We start from the raw sequence: 21,384 nt of genomic DNA, 5'->3' as shown, positions 1-21,384 counted from the left end.
CATGTGAGTTTTGCTGTCCCTTTTACATAAATAAACACTATTTGTCCTTGTCTATCCAAAACCAGGACAGTCAAACTCAATCAGAGCCATGCGAACTATATTCAATTATAAATTATATCTATTTTAAGCAAATGACATTTTTTATAATTTTTTAAGTATAGCAGTTTCTAGATAGCACTAAATTTGGTTTTCCTAAATTTCCTATTGAACTCTTAAATTATTTCACAATTGGAATTGAGGTTTTGAAGGGGAAGATATCATAACAGAAGCCAAGGAAAATTACAGGTTATACAAGCTAATTACAAAATTTTGGCACATGTAGAACATCAAATGCACAATGTGTCTAATGACATTCTAATCTTTTGTGGGATATTTTTCTGCTAAGGATGTTAAAGGAAATGCACAGGTAGTTTCTTACAGTTGCAGCTTACAAAGTATTTATAACCAACTGGTATGCCACAAACAGCCATGTAAAATGATTTCAAAGGAAAATAACAAATCAGCCGTATGTCCACTCAGACCATACTGCAAAATATTTCTAACTGAAACATAGTTTGGTATATGGAATGAATTTAGAACCTTCCAGGTATAATTATGTTTTAGCAACAAATTTCAAATAAAAGGTACATGCGTAAAATACCCACAAACACAGAGAGTTAGAGAGACATAGAGAGAGTAAACTTTTTAAATATTAAACTTAATAGATGTTTTAGTTAATAAAGAAACAAAATAATCTGGGCAAGAGAGAAGGCTTGGTAGTTAAGAGTACTTGTGACTTTTGCAGAGGACATTTGTTCATTTGCCAGACCCTAATGGAAGCTATTAAGCATCTAAAACTCTTCTATGGGACCCAGAACCTTCATCTGGTCTCCATAGGGACTGCGTGCACATTGAGCAGACATATATGTTTGTGAAACACCCATACACATTAAAATAAATATTTTAAGGTAAAATCATTCTAATAAAATATGTAAAAGAAACGAATGATAAATATGAACAAAACAGGAAGAAAAGATTAGAGGAACCAGATACAACACTATAGAATTATAGACACCTAATTTTTCACAAAAATATTCTAAAAATACACAATTTTTGAAAATATAGCATTATCAACAAATGTTGTTGACAAAACTGAATATCCACAGGTAGAAATATGGATGCCCAAATGTGAGAATAAAATTAGACCCAATATCTGATTGTACACAAAGATCAACTCCATATGGGTCAGATACCTCAATACAAAATCAAAAACTGAAATTCCTAGAAGGGTAGTTAGCTCACTACAACATGTAGTTTTGGATAAAGTATATCAGATTAAGACTCCATCCACTCCGGAAATTTAGTGGTTTGAAGGTGAATGGCTATCTCAGGATCACAAGTTTGAATATTTTGTTATTAGTTTGTGTGACTATTTGGGAAGGATGAGGACGTACTTTTGTTGGAGAAAGTATGCCACTAGGGTATGCGCTTTGAGGTTTCAAAAGACTCATGCTATTCCTAGTGTGCACTCCCTCTTTGCCTCCTAATTACAAATCAAGAGGTGTGTTTTTTTTAAGAGGTGTGTTTTTAACTATTGTGGCCACTAGAACTCTAAGACCTTTGAAACTATAAGCCAGACTTAATATTTTCTTTTATGAATTGCTTTGGCCATCGTGTTTTGTCTCAGAAATAATAAAGTAAATAAGACATGGATTTATATAAACCATTGACAAAGGGGATTTCATGAAATTTCTGTTCAGCAAAGAGAAGTCAGTTGAGTAAAGGGGAAGCCCACAGAGAGAAAATCCTCACAAGCTATACACTCAACAGAGGATTAGCATCCTTTTTTTTTTTTTTTTTGGTTTTTCGAGACAAGGTTTCTCTGTGGCTTTGGAGGCTGTCCTGGAACTCGCTCTGTAGACCAGGCTGGCCTCGAACTCACAGAGATCTGCCTGCCTCTGCCTCCCAGTGCATATCTAGAGTTAACAAATAAATTTTAAAAAATCAAGAAAACAGTCCAATTTAAAAATGGTGTGAGCCTTGCACAGAGAATTCCTTAAAGATAAAAAACACAAAAGACCAAAAATGCTTAAAATGCTTCAACATCCTTCAAAATTAGGGAAATGTAAATTAAAACCAATTTGAGATTTCATTTTACACTAGTCAAAATGGGGAAAAATAAGCAAGCAAATTAACAACAATGTTGACACGGATATAAAGAAATGGCAACCCTTATTCACTGCTGGTGGGGATACAAAGTGCCATTGAGACTCTAGAAAACCACATGGAGGTCACTCAGAGTTATAAACAGATTTACCGTGTGACCCAGATATATAACTTTTGAGCACACACACACAGGATTCTGCATGCTATTGCATCTGTGGCCATTGTTATGTTAGTGGCAACAGGTGAAAACTGCAATTCACCTAGATACTATAAGTTGATGAATAGATAATGAAAAGGGAACACTTGTAAGTAATCAAATTTTATATTGCTATGAAACAAAATGAAATGATAAAGCTTAGAGGTACATTGGTGAAGCCGAAACTAATTCTTCTAAGGTAGGTAAGACAGACCCAGAAGTGTTTCTGGGTGTATGCCCTCTCTCATGCAGATTCTATCTTAGCATCTTTGGTTGTGGGTACTTCATTTCGAGTACCTGTAGGGATCACCAGTGGTGGGACGCTCTTAAGAGAGGAAGGTTGCTTAAAACACATAGAATGGGAGAGTAATGATAAAGGGGAATAACCCGGAGAAGTTTAAAATGGTAAAGTGAGGGTAGAACAAAGGCAAGATAACTCTATAGATGTTTGAAGGAGCCATAGGGAAGCATATACATATGTGTGTGGGGGTGTAAACATGTGTGTATGTGTGTGTCAGCTTTCTTCTACCCAGTGAATTACCACTCTTTCATCCATGTAGCAAAATTTTAATTCTTCAAAATGTGTCCTGGTATTGGCACTGAGAAAGAAAAGACATACATTGTTTTCCACTTAGCTATGAGGAATAATGATTAATTCACACACACCTTATATATAAAGCAAAAGGTAAGATCCACTAGAAGTGTTAATGGCCATCAGGATGTGTAGGTGACCAAGAAAATAATCAGTTTCTAAATTTCAGGTTGTTATCAGTGACCTGTCAGCAGATGAACACTCTGCCACTTTATGGCAAAGACAAAATGATACTATCACCATGTAAGAAAATCCAGCTGAAGCAGATGACAGATAAAACCACACTCCTATTACAATTAGGAAAAATACCTAGCTTTGAAGCTTCTCCTATCATGTAAAGGAACAGAAAAATCTCAAGTTGCATGAAAAATGTAAGGAATAGATGTCAACATTAAGAAAAGATGCTCACATTATCAAAGACATTAAAGCATCCATGCTGAGTATGATATGGATAGAATCCCTGAACACTCTTGAACTAAATAAAAAAGGAAATTATTCATCAACGAAAGAGTAACTGGAACCTAATTTTTCCTCTGTTAGGTGTTGAAAAGCTCAGTGGTAGGCCTGAAAGCAAAGTAGAAAGATGGAATTCTCAAATTCTAAGCAAAAATTCGACAAAAAATAATTTTACATCAAAATATGATACAATGAAAAACAAACGTTTCTAATATTATAAGTTCCCATATCATTTTGTCCATTTAGGTATGCAGTAGTTGTATAGTTTTATAAACATAAATTGATTTTTCATAAATTTTATTACATCATTATGACTATTTCAATGTTTCCTTATGCTGTCATATACGTTTTCATAAATATCATTTTAGTTCCAGATTCTGGCAAGTAATTAATATTAGTTTCTAATTTTGTATTAAATGGCAGTATAATTTTCAATGAGTCTGGATGGAATATAATTCAAACTCCTATTATTAAACATGTGGGTAAAATCTCCTTGTTTTGCTGGTTGTGGTGGCACACGCCAGTAGGATTTGCTGAAGGGGGCAGAGGCAGGAGGATCACGTTTTGCTGAAATATAGGATGAATTATGATAACTCACTTTCTAAACATAATTTTCCTCACTATTCTTTTAGGTAAGTCAAAGAGTTTAGAATAATCTTTGAGCTGGACAATGATACTGTTGTCCATAATGCAGAAATACAAAGAGAGGAGACAATATGGGAAAGAGAGAAGATGAAAAAGTTACTCACTCTCTATAATGTGTCATTAATGCCCAGGTCCTTGATCCTGTGACTGTCTGATTTTCTGTAATGAAAAATGAAAAGGAAACTTAAGAATCATCTTATTTAACCACCCCCTTTTGCTTTTAGAAAAGTGCATTTGATAGATCATTAGTTTAAAATCATTACTTAACATGAAGCAATGTAATTCATTGAAAACCTAGATTAGAATTGGAGGTGCCTTTTACAGAAAAAGGAAAATATGAAATAGAAATTTGGATATGTTTCATTTTATGATGAGCTGTTTTCTGCTCTCCTGTGAATTACACTCATTCACCATTGTAAACTTATATTAATACTTCATGTTCAGGGGCTTCAGCACCACTGATTCCTGGATTGCCTTAGTGTCATGTCCTCTCCACTTTAGTCAGTTCTGTTTACTAGCCTCCGTATCTACTGAGAAGGACAGAACTATTTCTAGCCCATGTCATATTGTTTAATCGACCACCCTCCCTTTTGTCAAGATTAATCCTAAGAAATCTAAATCATTTGGTTTTAGTATATGTATATTTTTTAAAAACGTACCTTTCCCAGTCAATGATTGATGCATGCCCATCTAAAGAGTCATAAAACATCACATATTTACAAATTAAACAATAATTTTTCATAACAGTTTTACTGAACATATATTTTATTATAATACCAATGCCCTACTTGAAAGTAATATAAAAATTATGAATTATATTGTAAGTATACAAATAAAGGAAAAGTGTATAGAGCAGAAGTGTTGCAGTTTCCAACCCATATTTATATCCAATAACACATTCATTTTTATTCCTAACTGCTATGTAATTTCTTGTTTGTTTTTTTGGTTGCTCTTTCTTTGCAAATCTAGCATTAATATTTTGCTTTTAGAAAACTGTCAAAAACTTTCTGTCAGTATGTGTCTTACTTTGGGTTACTATTTCTATAATGAAAAACCATGACCACATCAATTTGGGGAGGAAAGACTTTATTTGGCTTATACTTCCAAATTACTGTTCATTATTGAAGGAAGTCAAGACAAGTACTGAAACAGGGCAGACTTAGAGGCAGGACTGATGCTTAGGCCATGGAGGGGTGCTGTTTAGTTGCTTACTCCCCATGGCTTTTCCAGCCTGCTTTCTTATAGAACCCAGGACCACCTGCACAGGGATGGAATCACCCACAATATGCTGGACGCTCATCCATCAATCAATAATTAAGGAAAAATTCTTACAAGCCTGCTTACAGCCCTGTCTCATGGAGGCATTTTTTCAACTGAGGTCGCTTCATTTCTTATGACTCTAGCTTGTATCAAGTTGATATAAAACTAGCCAATACAATTCACTCTTGTCATCGTAACACAGAATTATGTCACTGTTAAGAAATAAATTTTTTCCCCAATTTTTAAAATTTAAATTAGATACAAGCTTGTTTTATATACCAATCCCAGTTCCCTCTCCCGCCCCCTCCTCCTCTGCCCCACACCAACCTCTATCCCATTCACTTTCTGCTCGCCAGGGAGGGTGAGGCCTTCTATGGGGGAATCTTCAAAGTCTGTATTATCATTTGGAGCAGGACCTAGACCCTCCTCCGTGTGTCTAGGCTGAGAGAGTATCCCTCTATGTGGAGAGGGCTACCAAAGTCCATTCGTGAATTAGTAATATATACTGATCCACTACTAGAGTCCGCATAGATTAACCAGACATTGAAACTGGCATCCACTTTCAAAGGGTCTGGAACAGCCCTATGCTGGTTTCTCAGCTGTCAGTCTGGTGTCCATGAGCTCCCCCTTGTTCAGGTCAGCTGTTTCTGTGGGTTTCCCCATCACGATATTGACCCCTTTGCTCATCACTCCTCCCTCTCTACAACTGGATTCAAGGAATTTGGCTCAGTTCTTAGTTGTGAATCTCTGCTTCTGCTTCCATTAGCTATTGGATGAAGGCTCTATGATGACATTTAAGGTAGTCATCAACCTCATTATAGAGCATTTAAGTTATCCTCTCCAGAAACCCACAGAAACAGCTGACCTGAGCAAATAGAACCTCACAGACCCCGGTATGAAAGCTGGAGAACCAGCATAAGACCCAATCAGTCCCCCTGAATGTGGGTGACAGTTCGGGGGTCTGGGAAATCTATGGGGCCTCTGACAGTGGAACCATTATCTGTCCCTAGTGCTTGAATGGCCTTTAGGAATCCATTCCATATGGAGGGAAACTCTCTCAGCCCAGATACATGGGAGAGGGTCTAGGTCTTACCCCAAATGATGTGATAGACTTTGATGATACCCTCAAGGGAGGCCTCACCCTCCCTGAGGAGTGGATGGGGGGTCAGAGGATTGGTGGGGGCAATGAGAAGACTGGAGCAAGAGGGAACTGGAATTGGTACGTAAAATAAGATTGTTTTAATTAAATAAAAATTAATTTTAAAAAGTTCATTCTCTTTAAAATATCCAAGCTCTTTTACAATCCAGAATCATTTAAGATTCAAAGACTTTCAACTGTGGATTCCTATAAAGTCAAAAGTAAATACCTTATTTCAAGAGGTAAGAATCAGGGCACATTCACAATATCAGAAATTCCAAACCAAACTCCAAAAGCACAATTAATTCAATGTCCATCACTCACTGTCCAATGGGATCACTCAGCATCTTCTGGGCTCCTCCAAAGCGTTTGCATAACTTCCTAGGCTCCTCCCAGTGTACCAAGTGCAGTTTGCCTCCTATGCTCTGGCTAGCCCCACTCTACCGCTGCTACTGTTCTTGGTAGCCAACCCATGGCATGGGCATCTCCAAAGTTCTGGGGCCTTCTGCTGCAACTGGGATCCACTTTTACTAATAGCTTCTCCTAGTCTCTCTTCATGGTGTCAAGTCTCAACATCCCTGCATGACCCTTTCATTCCTGGGCTTTCAACTGTTGCTGAGGCTACAACTTCACCAATGACCTGTCTTGGCCTAAAAATAGTGCCAAGCCCCAGCTGCTCTCCATTACTTCTTTATGCCTTCAAAATCAGTACCACCTGGGTGACTCTTACACAGCAAGTTCAGCTGCATGCACTATGTACAAGCTTGGTTGTCTCTGAAACACATCTTTTCTGTGCTGACTCTGAGGAAACACTTCCCAGAAGATTCGCCTCAATGATGCTACTCTCTTTTAAATCACTGCTAATTCTTCAGCTTTAGCTAGCATTAGTTGTCCCAGCAAAGTAAAGGTTCTACTTTAGTGTTTCTGGTATCTTGTTAATCACAGCTGATTCTCTAGCTCAAGCTCACAAGAGTCTTCACAAAAAAATTCCTGGCAGACTATTTACTTCCCTCTGAAATGGCACAATCCGGACCTCATCCTCTGCACTGCTCTCATTTTATTTGTTTTTTAAATCTACAAAGTTCCAGCAGAACTGCCCACTGAGCTCTCAACACTCAATGGCTCATCTGGCACAAAGTTCCAAAACACTTCCATAATCTTCACCAAAACATAGTCTGTCTTAGTTTGAGGTTACTATTACTATGATGAAACACCATGACCAAAGTGACATGTGTAGGAAAGGTTTCATTTGGCTTACACTTCCATATCCCTGCTCATCACTGAAGGAGTCAGATCAAGAACTCAAATATGTCAGGAGCCTGGAGGCAGAGACTGATGAAGAGGCCATGGAAGGGTTACACTTACTGGTTTACTCTTCCTCATGGCTTCCTTAGTCTGTTTTCTTATAGGACACAGAACCACCAGCTTAGGGATGGAACCACCCACAGGAATTTTTATATAACCATGTAGACAAATCTTTCTGGCTGAGTTCCTTTTATTTTTTGAGCACTTTCCTTACTCAATATTTTTCCTTACTCAGATGTTACTGGTCTATAAACACACAGTGAGTTTCTAGTCTGCTATCAGTTTATGTACGACATGAAATAAAAATAATAATTGTTTAATTAATTACCATTGTCTCCAAAGCTTCATATATTTTCACTGATTTGAAATGATGTCTTTAGCAGCTGTATAATTTATTAATTTGTGTGGATACAAATATGTTTTCATGACAATTCACTGTATTTTGTGAAACATTGCATGTTATAGTAATCTAATATATATATATATAAACATGTAGACTTTAAATTTTTTGTATTTTTTTTAGTGTTTTCTTTCATGGATTGTCCTTACTATGTTTACTAGTTCTAAGAGTTTTATTAGGCTGAATTCATAGAATTTTGCATATGAAATAAATTCTTCACCTCTGCACTCTACCTCTCCACTTTCAAATTTGTAATATAACTTTGCCCAACACTGTGAAGGATGTGGAAATTATCATTCTTCCTCCCTAAGCATGCACCTTTTATACTTGGTTTTCTGATTGAAACACTAAGATTGTACTGTAATCATTACTCACCACTGATCAAAATATCATTGGTATTTGTAAATAATTTTAATTGAAGCGATTTTTCTGTTCACAGTGAGACTCACAAGATAACTTCATTATTTTTATACTTTGTTTCCTTTAAGATGACTCTATTTTGTACTTAGATAATTATTTCCGTAATGTTTTAATCTGATTTTTTTAATTCTGAGTGGGTTTCAGCTGTACTTTTGTATCCTTGTGTATATTCTTGGTGTTAAATGTAGGACTCAGTATTTTGGCTCAGAGACTTCTATGACTAGAAATTCACTATGGAAGCCTACTCAAAGTTTCTTTGGAAAAATCTACCACTGTCTCCTTTCCTGAAAGCTCCTTCTTCCATTGCCCTTTTACTTATTTCCTGATCTTCAGAATATTAATTTATGAAACACACAAAGATGCAAAGTTAATGCCCACAGAAGAGAGAAAGTGTAACATTTGGCTTTCCGGGTCTGGGTTTCATTGATCAAAATGAACGTTTCCAACTTGATCTATTTATTTGGGCATTTCATAACCTCATTTTTTCTTAACAATAGAGTAATATTCCATGTATAAATGTATTGCCTTTTCTTTATCCATTCATTAGTTGACATACATATACTTTGCTTCCATTTTTCCAGGTGTGGTGACTATAACAGCAATAACCATGGATGAGCAAGTACCTCCATGGTCGTTTCTTTGAACAATGAAAAATAATTTGGTGTGATTTGATTTCATCTTTTAAGAAATCTTTGCTAAGTTGCATTACCCATTTTTATTGGGTTGTTTCCTTGGTGGCAATTTTGTTGTCAGTGTTTATTCTTGGTACTATACCTCTGCCATATGTCTACAAAAGAAGAAATTCTTCCTTTGGCCAACTTGTAAATAATGGGTGTGAGTTTTATTTAGTTCCAACTTTCTCATTACAATCTTTTTAATTTTGTACACTTTTTGATTTTTCAGTTGTCCTTGTCTATCTATTAAAATTTCTCAATGTATAAGGAGGCGTTAGAATCAAAAGCATAATTTCCTCTTAATTATAGAAAATTACCTGTTGGGTTTTTTTAACAGCTTTTTCCCCCTTCTTCTTTTTTGTTCTGTACTTGCTTCATGAACTGAAATATTATCATGTTTTCTTGGTATGTATCTTCCTAATTTAAATGTTCAAAGTAAGTTGATTCTTTACCTATGCTATATTGCCTAATATTTAATGCTTAACTACTACAGCATAATGATGACTTCTTACCTAGGATTCCTTTTTTGTTTCTTACACAACTCTCCTTGGAATTTTTCATTTATGAGCAAGGTTTTCTTTCTCAACATGCTAATCCCATCACTATTAATATAGCATTTCTTAAATTTGATTCCATATATATTCCCTTTTGTTTTAATAAAGCACTCAGAATGTCAACTAAACAGCTGCAGTTTATTTTTACAACTGTAGAGCTGTATTTATTTAGCAGAACAGCAATTGTCTTCATATAAGCTGCATCAGAGACTACTGAAGATGAAAAAATTACCAAAGCAAACAAAGAAACAAACTCAAAACAAAACAAACAAACAAACAAAAAACTACTATCCCCATAGATAACTCATTTGTGATGTGCATCAGCAGTAACCTGCTTTAAATTTCCGTTCCAACCCCCAGACTGTACCAGGTAAGGTTAATGGCAATTGCAAATACCATGAGGAGATTTTAACTATTTCCCCTTCTTGGGGACCTCCATGTGTGTCACTCTTTGGGTCCTCCTTTTTACCTAGGTTAGCTTCTCTGGGGTTATGGATTGTAGTCGAGTTATCTTTTGCTTTATGTTTAATATTCACTGGGATGGGGTATAGAAGCCAGAGTTAGGGGAGGGATTGAAAGGGGAGAGAGAGAGAGAGAACAATGAAAGAGGTATCTTAATAGCTGTAGCCATTATCGGGGTAGGGAGAAACCTGGTCCTAGGGAAGTTCCCTTGAATTCACAAAGATGACCCCAGCTAATACTCATAGCAATAGTGGAGAGGGTGCCTGAATGGGCCTTCCCTTATAATCAGATTAGTGACCACCCTAACTGTCATCATAGAACCTACATCTAGGAATTCATGGAAGCTGATGCAGTGACCCACAAGCTAAGCACTGGGCTGAGCTCCTAGAGTTCAGTTGAAGAGAGGGAGGATGAATTACATGAGTAAAGACCACGATTGGGAAAACCACAGAGAGTTGACCTGAGACAGTGGAAGCTCACAGACAATGGACTGACAGCTGGGGAACCTGCATGAGACTGAAATGGGCTCTCTGAATGTGGGTGACAGGTATGTGGCTTGATTTGTTGGGAGGAACCCTGACAGTGGTTGCAGGATTTATTCTGGGTGCATGGCTCTTTGGAGCCCATTCTCCATGGTCAGATACCTTGCTCAGCCTTGATACAGGGTGGGAGGGCCTTGGTCCTCCTGCAACTTGACGTGCCAATCTTTGATGACTTCCCAAGGGAGGCCTTAACAACTCAGAAGAGTAAATGGAAGGTGGGATGGGAGACAGAAGAGGGGAGAAAAGGGGAGGGAAGGGAAACTGAGGTTGGTATATAAAATGAAAAAAAGAAAAAGAAAAGAAAAGATAATACCACTAGGACAGGTCTATCTAAAGACACATTCGGTAGTGTGTTAATTGTAAGGGAAAAGGGCAAACAAAGAAACACACCCTGAGCAGAGCCAAAGAAACACACTTTGGCCCAGAAACCAGGGTCAAAGAAATGCACCCTGACCCTGAAACTAGTGACAACGAAACACACTTTGGTCCTAGAATCAGAGCCAGTGAAAGAAATACATTCTGACCCTAAAATTAGGTAAGTAACAAATTTTTGTGTCAGCCAGAGCAGAGAGGAGTGGAGCAGGATTATAACACTTTTCCAAGGGAAACTTTGCCCTAGCGAAATGGAGTTGTTATACTCTGGGGGACTGGAGCAGAACAGGGTAAGCTTCCCCTGCCAGAGCAGAGCTGTTACTCTGGGGAAGCTTTTCTCTGCAGGAGGGCTTTAAGCTGCCCCAGATACTGTGACCTGTGGTATTCCTTGGCTCCCAAGTGCCAGAATACAGTTCCATCTGAGCCACCATAATGCTTACATTAACTATACAAAAAAAAGACACTGTATAGTTTGAAAACAATTCTTACACAGTTTTACATGTCATTTTAAAAAAGCGGTGTGTTTTGTACTGGGGGGTTAAATGGTTTATAGACAAGAAAAATGTGCTAGAACCAAGGTATTCATCATCATATCTTCCTCTTGCTCATCCTCTTCATCCTTCTCCTCATCTTCCTCTTCCCTATTTTTCTTGTTCGTTTTAGCCTTGGCCAGCTCTTTTTTCCCTGCATCATGTTTTCCTTTAGCTCTGTAAGCAGCAAAATCCTTGGCAGCCTTCTTTTCCTAGGGCTGCTTGTCATCTCATCTGCAGCAGTGCTGTTCCACATCTCTCCCGGTTTCTTTGCAACATCACCAATAGGCAAGCCAGGGTGTTCTCCTTTGATTTGCCAGAGATACTCAGAACTGAACAAAAGGAGGTCCCAGGAGACCACTTGGGTGCAATGGGATCCTTGAACATCTTTTTGGTCTTCCCTTCTGGGGGATATAGGTTTTCATTTCTCTTTCATAACAAGCTTTGCCAGCCTTTGCCATGCCTTCAAACTTCCCCTTTTCTTTTGCAGACATAGTCTTCCACCTTTCTGAGCTCCTTTATGAGAGCTCTTAGAAATTGACTGAAGCATCCCTATGCTTCTTGTTGTGTTTGCACATCGAACACCTATGAGGACCTTTTGCCTCTTGGTGTCTTAGGATCTCCTTTGCCCTGCCTATGTTTAGTTGATATTCTTTCACAAGTCACAGACAGAGTCGCCCACTGTGGATCTGGCTCTTGCTTTGTTCTGTCCTGTCTCTATGGAGCTCACTGTACTGCAATGGTTGTCTCCATATATTTTCATTTTCTAAACTTCTTAGTTACTGTTTCCTAGAACTAATGATCTAGTTTATCCCTTTCCTTTGTGTTTTTCCTTTTTATTTCACCATTGTCTGTTCTCTTATTTTTGTTTTAATGGTTTTGGTTTTTGTTCTTTTTTTAACCTTATCATATCTCTGTGAACTTTTTGTGCCTAGTGAATTTGGCCAAATATCTTGTGAGAAGTCATGTTCATATGAGCAACATGTCATAGTTTCCCTTGGCATCAGACTGGAGGCTGCAGATTAATTGTTTTACATAGTATACTTTGATTATCTGCCAGTTGGAAGTATATGAGGTATTCTACTTACACATTTTAAAATGAGACTTCTTGTTTTAAATGATTCTCTTTATTTTGTTACTATTTCAAATTAATGCCACTTTGATGGATTTGTGGGCATTGAAAGTGGAAGAAATTTGAGGGGATGGTTCCCTGGTTATACTATGCTTAAAATATTTCAGTGTGAATATTCTTTTCTCTTTCTTCTCAAGTCAGTGTACTGGAAGTCAAAAAGGCATCATAACAGGTTGCATTTGATTATTCATCATGCATAGTCAGTAGATAGCCCTTCACTCTAAACATTGTGTTTACAATATCTGTAGGTCTTAAGTTTATATTTAAATTTTTGTAATTCTGATAATATTCTATGAGAAATATATATGCCTATATATATAAATATATATATATATGACATTTTGCAGCAAATTTATATATCGTTGCTTCTCTTTTTTCATTCCTTCCTGGAACAGGAAGTATTTTTTGTAATATCCTTCATATTTCAAATGTCCCAGGACAGGCACGCAGCCCTCTATGGGATGATTATTTAATTAATTAGCTGCTGTTCACATGGTAGGTTTATCTTGAGAGAAAGAATTACTGAGAATTGAAGTCAAAGTCCTAGGACCATTATTTTAATCCTGTAATAAATTATTTGACTTCAAATGTCTTGAACTGAGGAAAACATTCTATCTAAGTTGTTTTAGAACAGGTAAAACTCTTGATGGGTAAAGAGACTTTTGCTTAAGATTGATGAGCTGGGTTTGGAACCTTTGAAACTCTGTAAAGTCAGAACAAAACAGTGAAGACATCTGTAATTTGGTGCACTTACAGAAACATTGGAAGCAGAGACAGGAGAATGCTCAGACCTGAGACACTCAAAAGCCAACAAGACATGCTTACACATCAGTCATAACGAAGAGGCCTGTCTCAAGCAGGGTGGAAGCTGAAGATTGGCATTCATGGTTTCTCTGACTTCCACAGGGTCCCTAAGCCACATGGGCACACACACACACACACACACACACACACACACACACACACACACACACACCTAAATAAATGCAAATAAATGTCAGTAATGAAAAGAATACCAGTACACACTTCAATTGATTGAAGTGCACTAAGCCAAGTTTGAAAAGCAGAAATAGTAGAAACCCATTTAGAAGTTCATATAACTGTTCAGTAAGTGTCCTTCGGCCAGATTGCCTCTTCGTTACCTGTCTGCACTTGGTGGCATTTGAAACATTAACCTTCAGACTGCAGTTTCCTTCTTTCACTTTCTCCTTTCCTAGCTGGAATTAATTTTAATCAGATAGTAATTAAAATAGGCACTGCATAACCAACTCACATTTCTGTAGGTAATTAAAACTTCTAGAGTCATGCATTTTCCCCTCCCAGCTCTGTTAGAAGCAGTGGCACATAATTTGTATTTTTCCTTGAAGCACAATTCTTGTAGTAATGGCTCCAGTTCTAATAAATCTCTTGCAAATAACTTGTCTGAGCTTTGGCTCTAAAACAGCAGGAATTATAAACTGTTCATTTGTTCCTCTTTTCCTTAAAAAATGCATAATTCCCAGTTGTACACTATCGATTCTAAAAGCTGTTTTATTGTGAAATAGCAGGGAGCTATGTCTCAGGAGTCAGGTTACTGGCTAAACTCTAGATCTAAGACCAGATTTTTTATTATTTCCATTCATATTTCTTTTTCTTTCATACACTGATAATGATACAAAGGATTTTCAGAAAAGGCCAGGTCATAAAAAAACAATAACCTTAAGAAATTTGACTATGTAGAACAGACTCTCATTCCTCACTGTCCATATTACCTTCCTGTCGGGAAAGGCCACCCACTGGCCCACATAGAAGTGTTAAGTAAATACAATCATGAAAACTTCTCCAATTAAGACTTAGTCATGGAAGACTCTTGAGTAATCACTATGTGCATACATTAATTTGCATATCTCTGTCAATACATGGAGCTATTATAGATAAAAGTTTTTAATGTAAGTTTCCTTTCAAATATGGTGTCCTACATGCCACAGATGCTGATGTGTCAGTCTGTTTCCAAGCTGGAGCTACTGGAATGTCACTGGTAGCCCCAAGCTTGGAACATCAGATGATTTGCCAATGATATGTCCAACTAACAGCAGCCCACCAAAATCTCCCTTCTTGGGAAGGGGTTGCCTGTCAGCCATTGCTGGAGCCTCTGCTGAGCAGCTCTCTCTGCATCTGGTGGTTATGAAATCTCATTTCATTACACTACTAATTTACAGGGAATGAAATTATAAACAAGGTGATTATGGAGCGTAATTTATGGTCCATGTAATTATATAGCTGTCAAAGTAGTGCTGGCAGCTGAATTGTGCAGGAGAGGGTTGCACTTTTGCCTGGTCCACTGAGTTTGTTAATTGTCCACAGCTGAAAATATTTTTTTGTACTGCAAGATCAGCAACCTTCAGTTCTGGAGATCCCAGCTAAAGCTGGTTATAATTACCTGCCTAAATGGAAATGTTGCCTATTTCCTATGAACATCTTCAGGTGATAGAAATTTATTCCTCAAGCCTTTTGCTCAATGGAGAAGAACATTTTTACCTTCATGTCCAGAGAACAGGGAAACTTAAGGAAATAATTCAAACAACAAAATAAAAAGCTACAAATATTTTGTCTGTGTATCTAAATAGCTCATTCTATACACTCATACCGGGATGGACATAACAAAATTAATAGTGGTAGAAAGATTGCTTAGTAGTCCTCAAATTGAATCTTTATATTTTCCATTTCTGTGAAAGAGACCCTTGTACTTTGCTACAGGCACACCACCTATTATGGCTTAGGAGGGAAACCACGCCTGTATATAAGCAACAGCATGTGAAGCACACCCAGCTTCCTTACTACATTAGCTTGTTGCCAAAGAGTCATGATGGAAAACAGCAGAGAGGGCCATTAAACCAAGGCTTTGTTTACACAGCAATAATCCAAATGGTTTCTCCTGCACAATCACCAATTTGCTTTGTTCTTCACATGTTGAAGATATTACCTGGCCATAATCGGTATTGTTTTTAGATATATCTTGGGAGTTTATTCTGTAGATGTTCATAATTTGAAGAGGCACCAAAAATGAGTGTGTGAAATGCTTTGTTTATACAAATGGATAATGTTCCTTCTATAACTTGTCAACTTCAACTTTGGCTATTACTGATGATCATGGTCAGATAGTCATATTATTCTCATTAAGAAACATTATTTATTTATTTATTTATTTATTTATTTGCTGTGTACATGTGTGGGGTTTGCCTATGATGACGTATATGTGGAGCTCAGAGGAGAGCTTGTGGGCACTATTTCTCTTCTTCTGCCATGTGAGTTCCAGAGATGAAATTCAGGTGGTTATCCTTAGCCGCAGGCTTCCTTAGATACTGATCCATATCACTGACTCCAGACATACTATTCTCCTCACTGATGTTTACTGCCATTTCTAAGATCCTGTCTGCATAAGCTTCTTCATAATTACTCAATTGAACAATAATAAATACTATACTTCATATAACGTTTCCCACTCACTCAGAGAACACAGGCCCTGATCATATATTTAACCTCTCTGATAATTTTTTATTTAAATTTTAAGTCAATATAGGAGCTGTAGTAAATTGTTTTATAGTTTTACAAACTTTTTGCTATCATTATGACAGAAACCAGTGGTTTTTTATTGGTATTTCAAGACAGGGTTTCTCTGTATTGTTTTGGAGCCTGTCCTGGAACTTGCTCGGTAGACCAGGCTTGGTCTCGAACTCACAGAGATCCACCTGCCTCTGCCTCCCAAGTGCTGGGATTAAAGGCATGTGCCACCACCGCCCGGCCAGAAACCAGTTTTATATAAAAAATAATAGTTGGGTTGAGGTTAAGACTCTCTTCTTTAATCCTTGCATTTGGGAGACTGAATCAGCATGTTCGCCATGAGTTTGAGACAAGTCTGAAGCACATGCTGAATCCAGATCATCTGGGAAACAGAGTGAGATTCAATCTAAAAAGGACAAAATGATAATAATTAATTATAATAATAAACCGTAATAATAATAGAAGTTTCTACTATGTGCCCTATCTGCCTCTGTGTTCTCATAGTCTATAAGATAAAGTAACTATAAAATATCAGGTGATAATAAAATTGTTGGGGAGCTATTTAAGCTAGCCTTGATATAGGAAAATACATAGTTTTGAACTTAACATGATCATGAATTCCTGATAAACAGCAAACATTTTGTATGAGGCAATATTTGAATTTGATGAAGGTCATAATGACTCTTTGGATTCAACTTAAGGAAATAGCTATAGATATAAAATCAAAAGGACAGTCATAGTAAAACTTGCTAATAAATGAGTTTAAAAAATCCCAACTAACTCTTCCTTCATTGAAGATAGTTTTAGCAGATTCTGTTATAAAATTAAGGTAACAATTGAAATAAAAGGAACCAAATAAGGGCAGAAGGAGTGCTTGAGCTGATGTTGCTCTTTCAAAAGACCTGAGTTCACTTACTAGCCCCTACCTTAGATATCTCACAATTGACTGTAACTCTAGCTCCAGGGGGATCACAGTCACACAGAATTTCATATACCGTTAAAAATATAGATTGATCAATGGAATAGAATTGAAGACATATCATAAATTCACACATCTATGAACACCTGATTTGTGATAAAGAAGCCAGAAATATATAATGTAAAACATAAAAAAATCTTCAGAAAATGGTGTTGATCTAACTAGATATCAACATATAGAATAATACAAGTTAAAACCATATCTATCACTCTGTATAAAACTCAAGTCAAAGAATATTAAAACCTCAGCATAAATCCAGATGCACTGAACATGATAGAAAAGAAAATGGGGAAAAGCCTTGCATGCATTGGCACAGGAAACAAGTACCTGGACAGAAAACAGTAGCACAGACATTAAGATCATTAAGATCTGTAAGGCAAGGACACTGTCAGTAGGATAAAACAGCAGCGTGCAGAATGGGTAAAGATTTTCACAGACCCCACTACTAACCGAGACCAATTTACAAAATATACAAAGAACTCAAAAAACTAGACATCAAAAAATAAATAATACAATTTAAAAATGAGTACACATCTAAACCGAGAATACTCAACAGAAGAATCACAAACCGAATACTTAGAGAAGTGTTCACATCCTTAGGCATCATGGAAATGCAAATAAAAACAACTCTGAGATTCCATCTTACAACTGTCAGAATGGGTAAGATCAAAAACACAAGTGACAGTTCATGTAGAGAGGATGTGGAACAAGAGGAACACTCCTCCATTTCTCGTGGGAGTGTAGGGAGAGATCTTAGTAGGCACCTGTGGTGCTGGCCACACAACCGGGAATGGCTACAGGTGTGTATCTGGTGTGGAATAAAGATCCAGGGAGAGGCAAGGCAGGTATAGCTCTCTTGGTATTCCAGTCCGGTCTAGGAGAGACCTGAGACTGCATTCTCTGAGCGCTGACTCTGGGATATCAGTTTCTCATGTAAATAATTTTCTCTTCAATAAAATTAGCTTACTTCATCCCAATCACATGTACTGTAATTTGTGCAGCTACATTTGAGTATAGACTTGTACATTCACTTTGGAAATCAATCTGGCAGTATCTCAGATTATTTGGAAAGGATCTATCACAAGACCTAGCTATACCACTCTTGGGTATACATCTAAACGATGTTCCTTCCTACCACAAAGACACTTACACAACTGTGTTAATAGTAGCTTTATTTGTAATAACCAGAAACTGGAAATAACCTAGATGTCCCTCAACTGAATAATGGAAAAAGAAAATGTTGTACATTTACAAAATTGAGTATTACTCAGATGTTATAGAAAACAACATCATGGAATTTTCAGACAAATGGATGGCACTGGCAAAAAAAATCATTCTGAGTGAGATAACCCAGATCCAGAAAGGCTCACTTATTATTGGATCTTGGCCATAAAGTAAAATATAGTCATGCTACACTCCACAGACCCAAACAGGCCAATGAATAAAGAAGACTCATTGGGAGACACAGGGATCTCCCTGTGAAAGGGAAATAGAATGGATTTTGTGGGTTGACTGGGGACTGGTGGGCAGAGAGGACATGAGGGATCAGGTGTGGGGAGCATGGAGGGATAGAGCATTGGAAGAGATGATTACAATGGGGGATATTTCAGGAATGTGGTAGTGCAATAGGGACTCCCAGAAATCTATGAGGGTGACCTTAAGGAAGACTCCTATTAATTCAGGATATGAAGCCTAAACAAGGCACCTTTTGCAACCAGGCAAAGTCTGGAGGGATCAGGATACCAACTCATCCAGAACACCTTTGACCTACAATTTGCTCTGCCTACAAGATGTACTGGGGTTAAATGTAGCACAGAACTTGGGGACCTGGCCAAATAATTGCTAATTCAACTTGAGATCCTTGCCACCTGGATAGCCCAGAGAGACATAGGATAGAACCAAACGTCATCTGGAAAAAAAGTCAATGATACCATTCCTAACCTAATGATACTCTCCTGCACATAGGTCCTAGTATTATCATCATTATCAGAGACACTTTTCTACATTTCTTCTCTCTGCTCAAACTCTGTTCTTCCCAGTTAGCATCTTTCTTTTCCTTTTAGAAGGCCAGGGATACAGCATAAATGTCAAACCACAAGCCTGTCCTCACTACTTTTTATTTGGTTTCTATATTTCTCCAGTATTTTAGTAAATATATATTCTATTGCTATGTACAAAGTGATCATCTTTGCTTTCCTATCTGATGTATTATTAAATCACCCATTAATACTTATTAATGGATTTTCTTAAATATGGTGCATTTGAAAACAAGTCCTACAACTCATATTTATATTTTTGTTTTACCTATTTATTTCTGTTAATTCTAATTCAATTTCAAACTTTCAGTGAAGTATCAAAAGTGTTCAGATCAATCAATTTCTCAGGTGTTTTAGAAGAAATATCTGCCATCCTGACACTCCAACTTCACCAAATGCCCAGGGATGTGTTTCTACATTTAAGTACACATCACTGAATAACAAAAATGTAGGCATCAAAATTGGAAAATATGTATACATTCCTCATTATAGTGTAATTTACAGTCAAACAAAATATTTTATTTTTAAAAATGTCCCTGTGCTGGAATTATGGTTTATATTTGGTTTTTATTTCTCCTTGGACATTCAGTTTGAATTAATATGTATTTCATTCCTTGCTTATAGAATCTTTTTTCATCCTAAAGACTAGTGTCAATCAGAATATGTGCACATTCAATTTGTGTCTCATGATTGACAACTACATCCTAGATGTGCATTTATGTCTTTCTAGTTTGAATTTCTCAGCTAGTGCACCATGATGGATTGTCACCAGACTCATGTTAGTATTAACAACTTGGTTAATATAGTAACCTTTGTTTGATCCAGAATGGAGATAATATTTAACCTTTTTTTAGTATTTCTAGTCTGCTGTCGTTATTCTAAAATATAGATTGTGATTTCCCCAATCCACTGTGCCTTTAACATTATTACCAGTGAATAAAATTTACTCTTTCCCCAATAATTCATTCATTTTTTCCATATGAATTCCATGGTTGCTGTTTTACCCAGTGAATTGCAATCTAATACTGTAATTAATTACGTGAAACTTTGAAGTTTCATATATTTGCTGAATGAAGATTTCTAACATAGAGATCAAAGTTTGTTGTTAGGTGTTCTGTGTTCCTCTATGCTTTCCATTTAGGTCTTCATTATTTCTTTATTTTTGACAGAATCTGCCACTGACCTGAAGTTCACCATTTGGTTTAGATTTTCTGGGCAGTAACTCCTGTGATTCATCTATGCCACGTATGGCTATGATTGGCAGGGACATGCCATGGCACCAAATTCTTATGTATTGGGATCTGGACTCCATCCCTGTGTTTACACTTCACCCACTGAACCATCTACCCAGCCCCAAGGTTGAAATGAAAGCAACAAAAATTCTACCATGTTTTATTTCACCCTTTTCTTTATTTTTCAGTAAGTTTATTCACTTTATATGTAGCAAAGTTTTATCATCTCTCTCTTCAGGAGCAGCAGTTTAATTCTTCTTTCTCCCTTTCTCCACTTTCTCATAAGTGTGCTGAAATGGTCTGTTTTTTTTTTATAAAGTTTCAAGTTTTTTGTATATCCAAAAGCTTTCCCGGTATCCTATCTTATCACTGTGTTTCCCAAACCATGGTGTAGACTGACCTAAGAAATTTTCCTCTATGAAACCTTTCTTATTTCAAAGAGAAAACCATGCACTCACTTGTGATTCACTCCTGATGCTTAAGAAGAAAATAATTAGGAAGCATAAGTGGTTTAAGTCCCAGCACCAGATTTTCCTTTTGCAAGTACATTTCTCTTATTCTTATTTCTCTCTCTCTCTCCCCCTCTCTCTCTGTCTCTCTCTCTCTGTCTCTCTGTCTCTCTCTCTGTCTCTCTCTCTCTCTCTCTCTCTCTCTCTCTCTCTCTCTCTCTCTCTCTAAGGGATCCTGTGATAAAGTTAACTTTAATTTTCAAATTAAGGCACAAGACACAAATGTTCATTTGTAGTACCCAAAGATAATTCTTGTTCACTAACA

General features: G+C 37.0%; 1 long non-coding RNA gene across 1 annotated transcript in view; it reads right to left on the bottom strand.

Moving 5' to 3' along the window:
* The window catches only part of LOC110341954, a 107,383-nt gene extending 100,312 nt beyond the window's left edge, over window positions 1-7,071 (bottom strand). Inside the window, exons 1-2 of the long non-coding RNA XR_005878074.1 lie at window positions 6,757-7,071; window positions 4,139-4,193 (exon numbers count right to left, since the gene is read on the bottom strand). This is a non-coding gene — a long non-coding RNA (uncharacterized LOC110341954). The remainder of the gene's footprint in view (window positions 1-4,138; window positions 4,194-6,756) is intronic.
* Between the last annotated feature and the right edge of the window lie 14,313 nt (window positions 7,072-21,384).

This window comes from Mesocricetus auratus, unplaced genomic scaffold (assembly GCF_017639785.1).
Source record: "Mesocricetus auratus isolate SY011 unplaced genomic scaffold, BCM_Maur_2.0 Super-Scaffold_100007, whole genome shotgun sequence".
NCBI classification, from domain to species: domain Eukaryota; kingdom Metazoa; phylum Chordata; class Mammalia; order Rodentia; family Cricetidae; genus Mesocricetus; species Mesocricetus auratus.
Note: the sequence above shows the minus strand (reverse complement) of the source record. Positions and strands in the feature narration are given on the sequence as shown.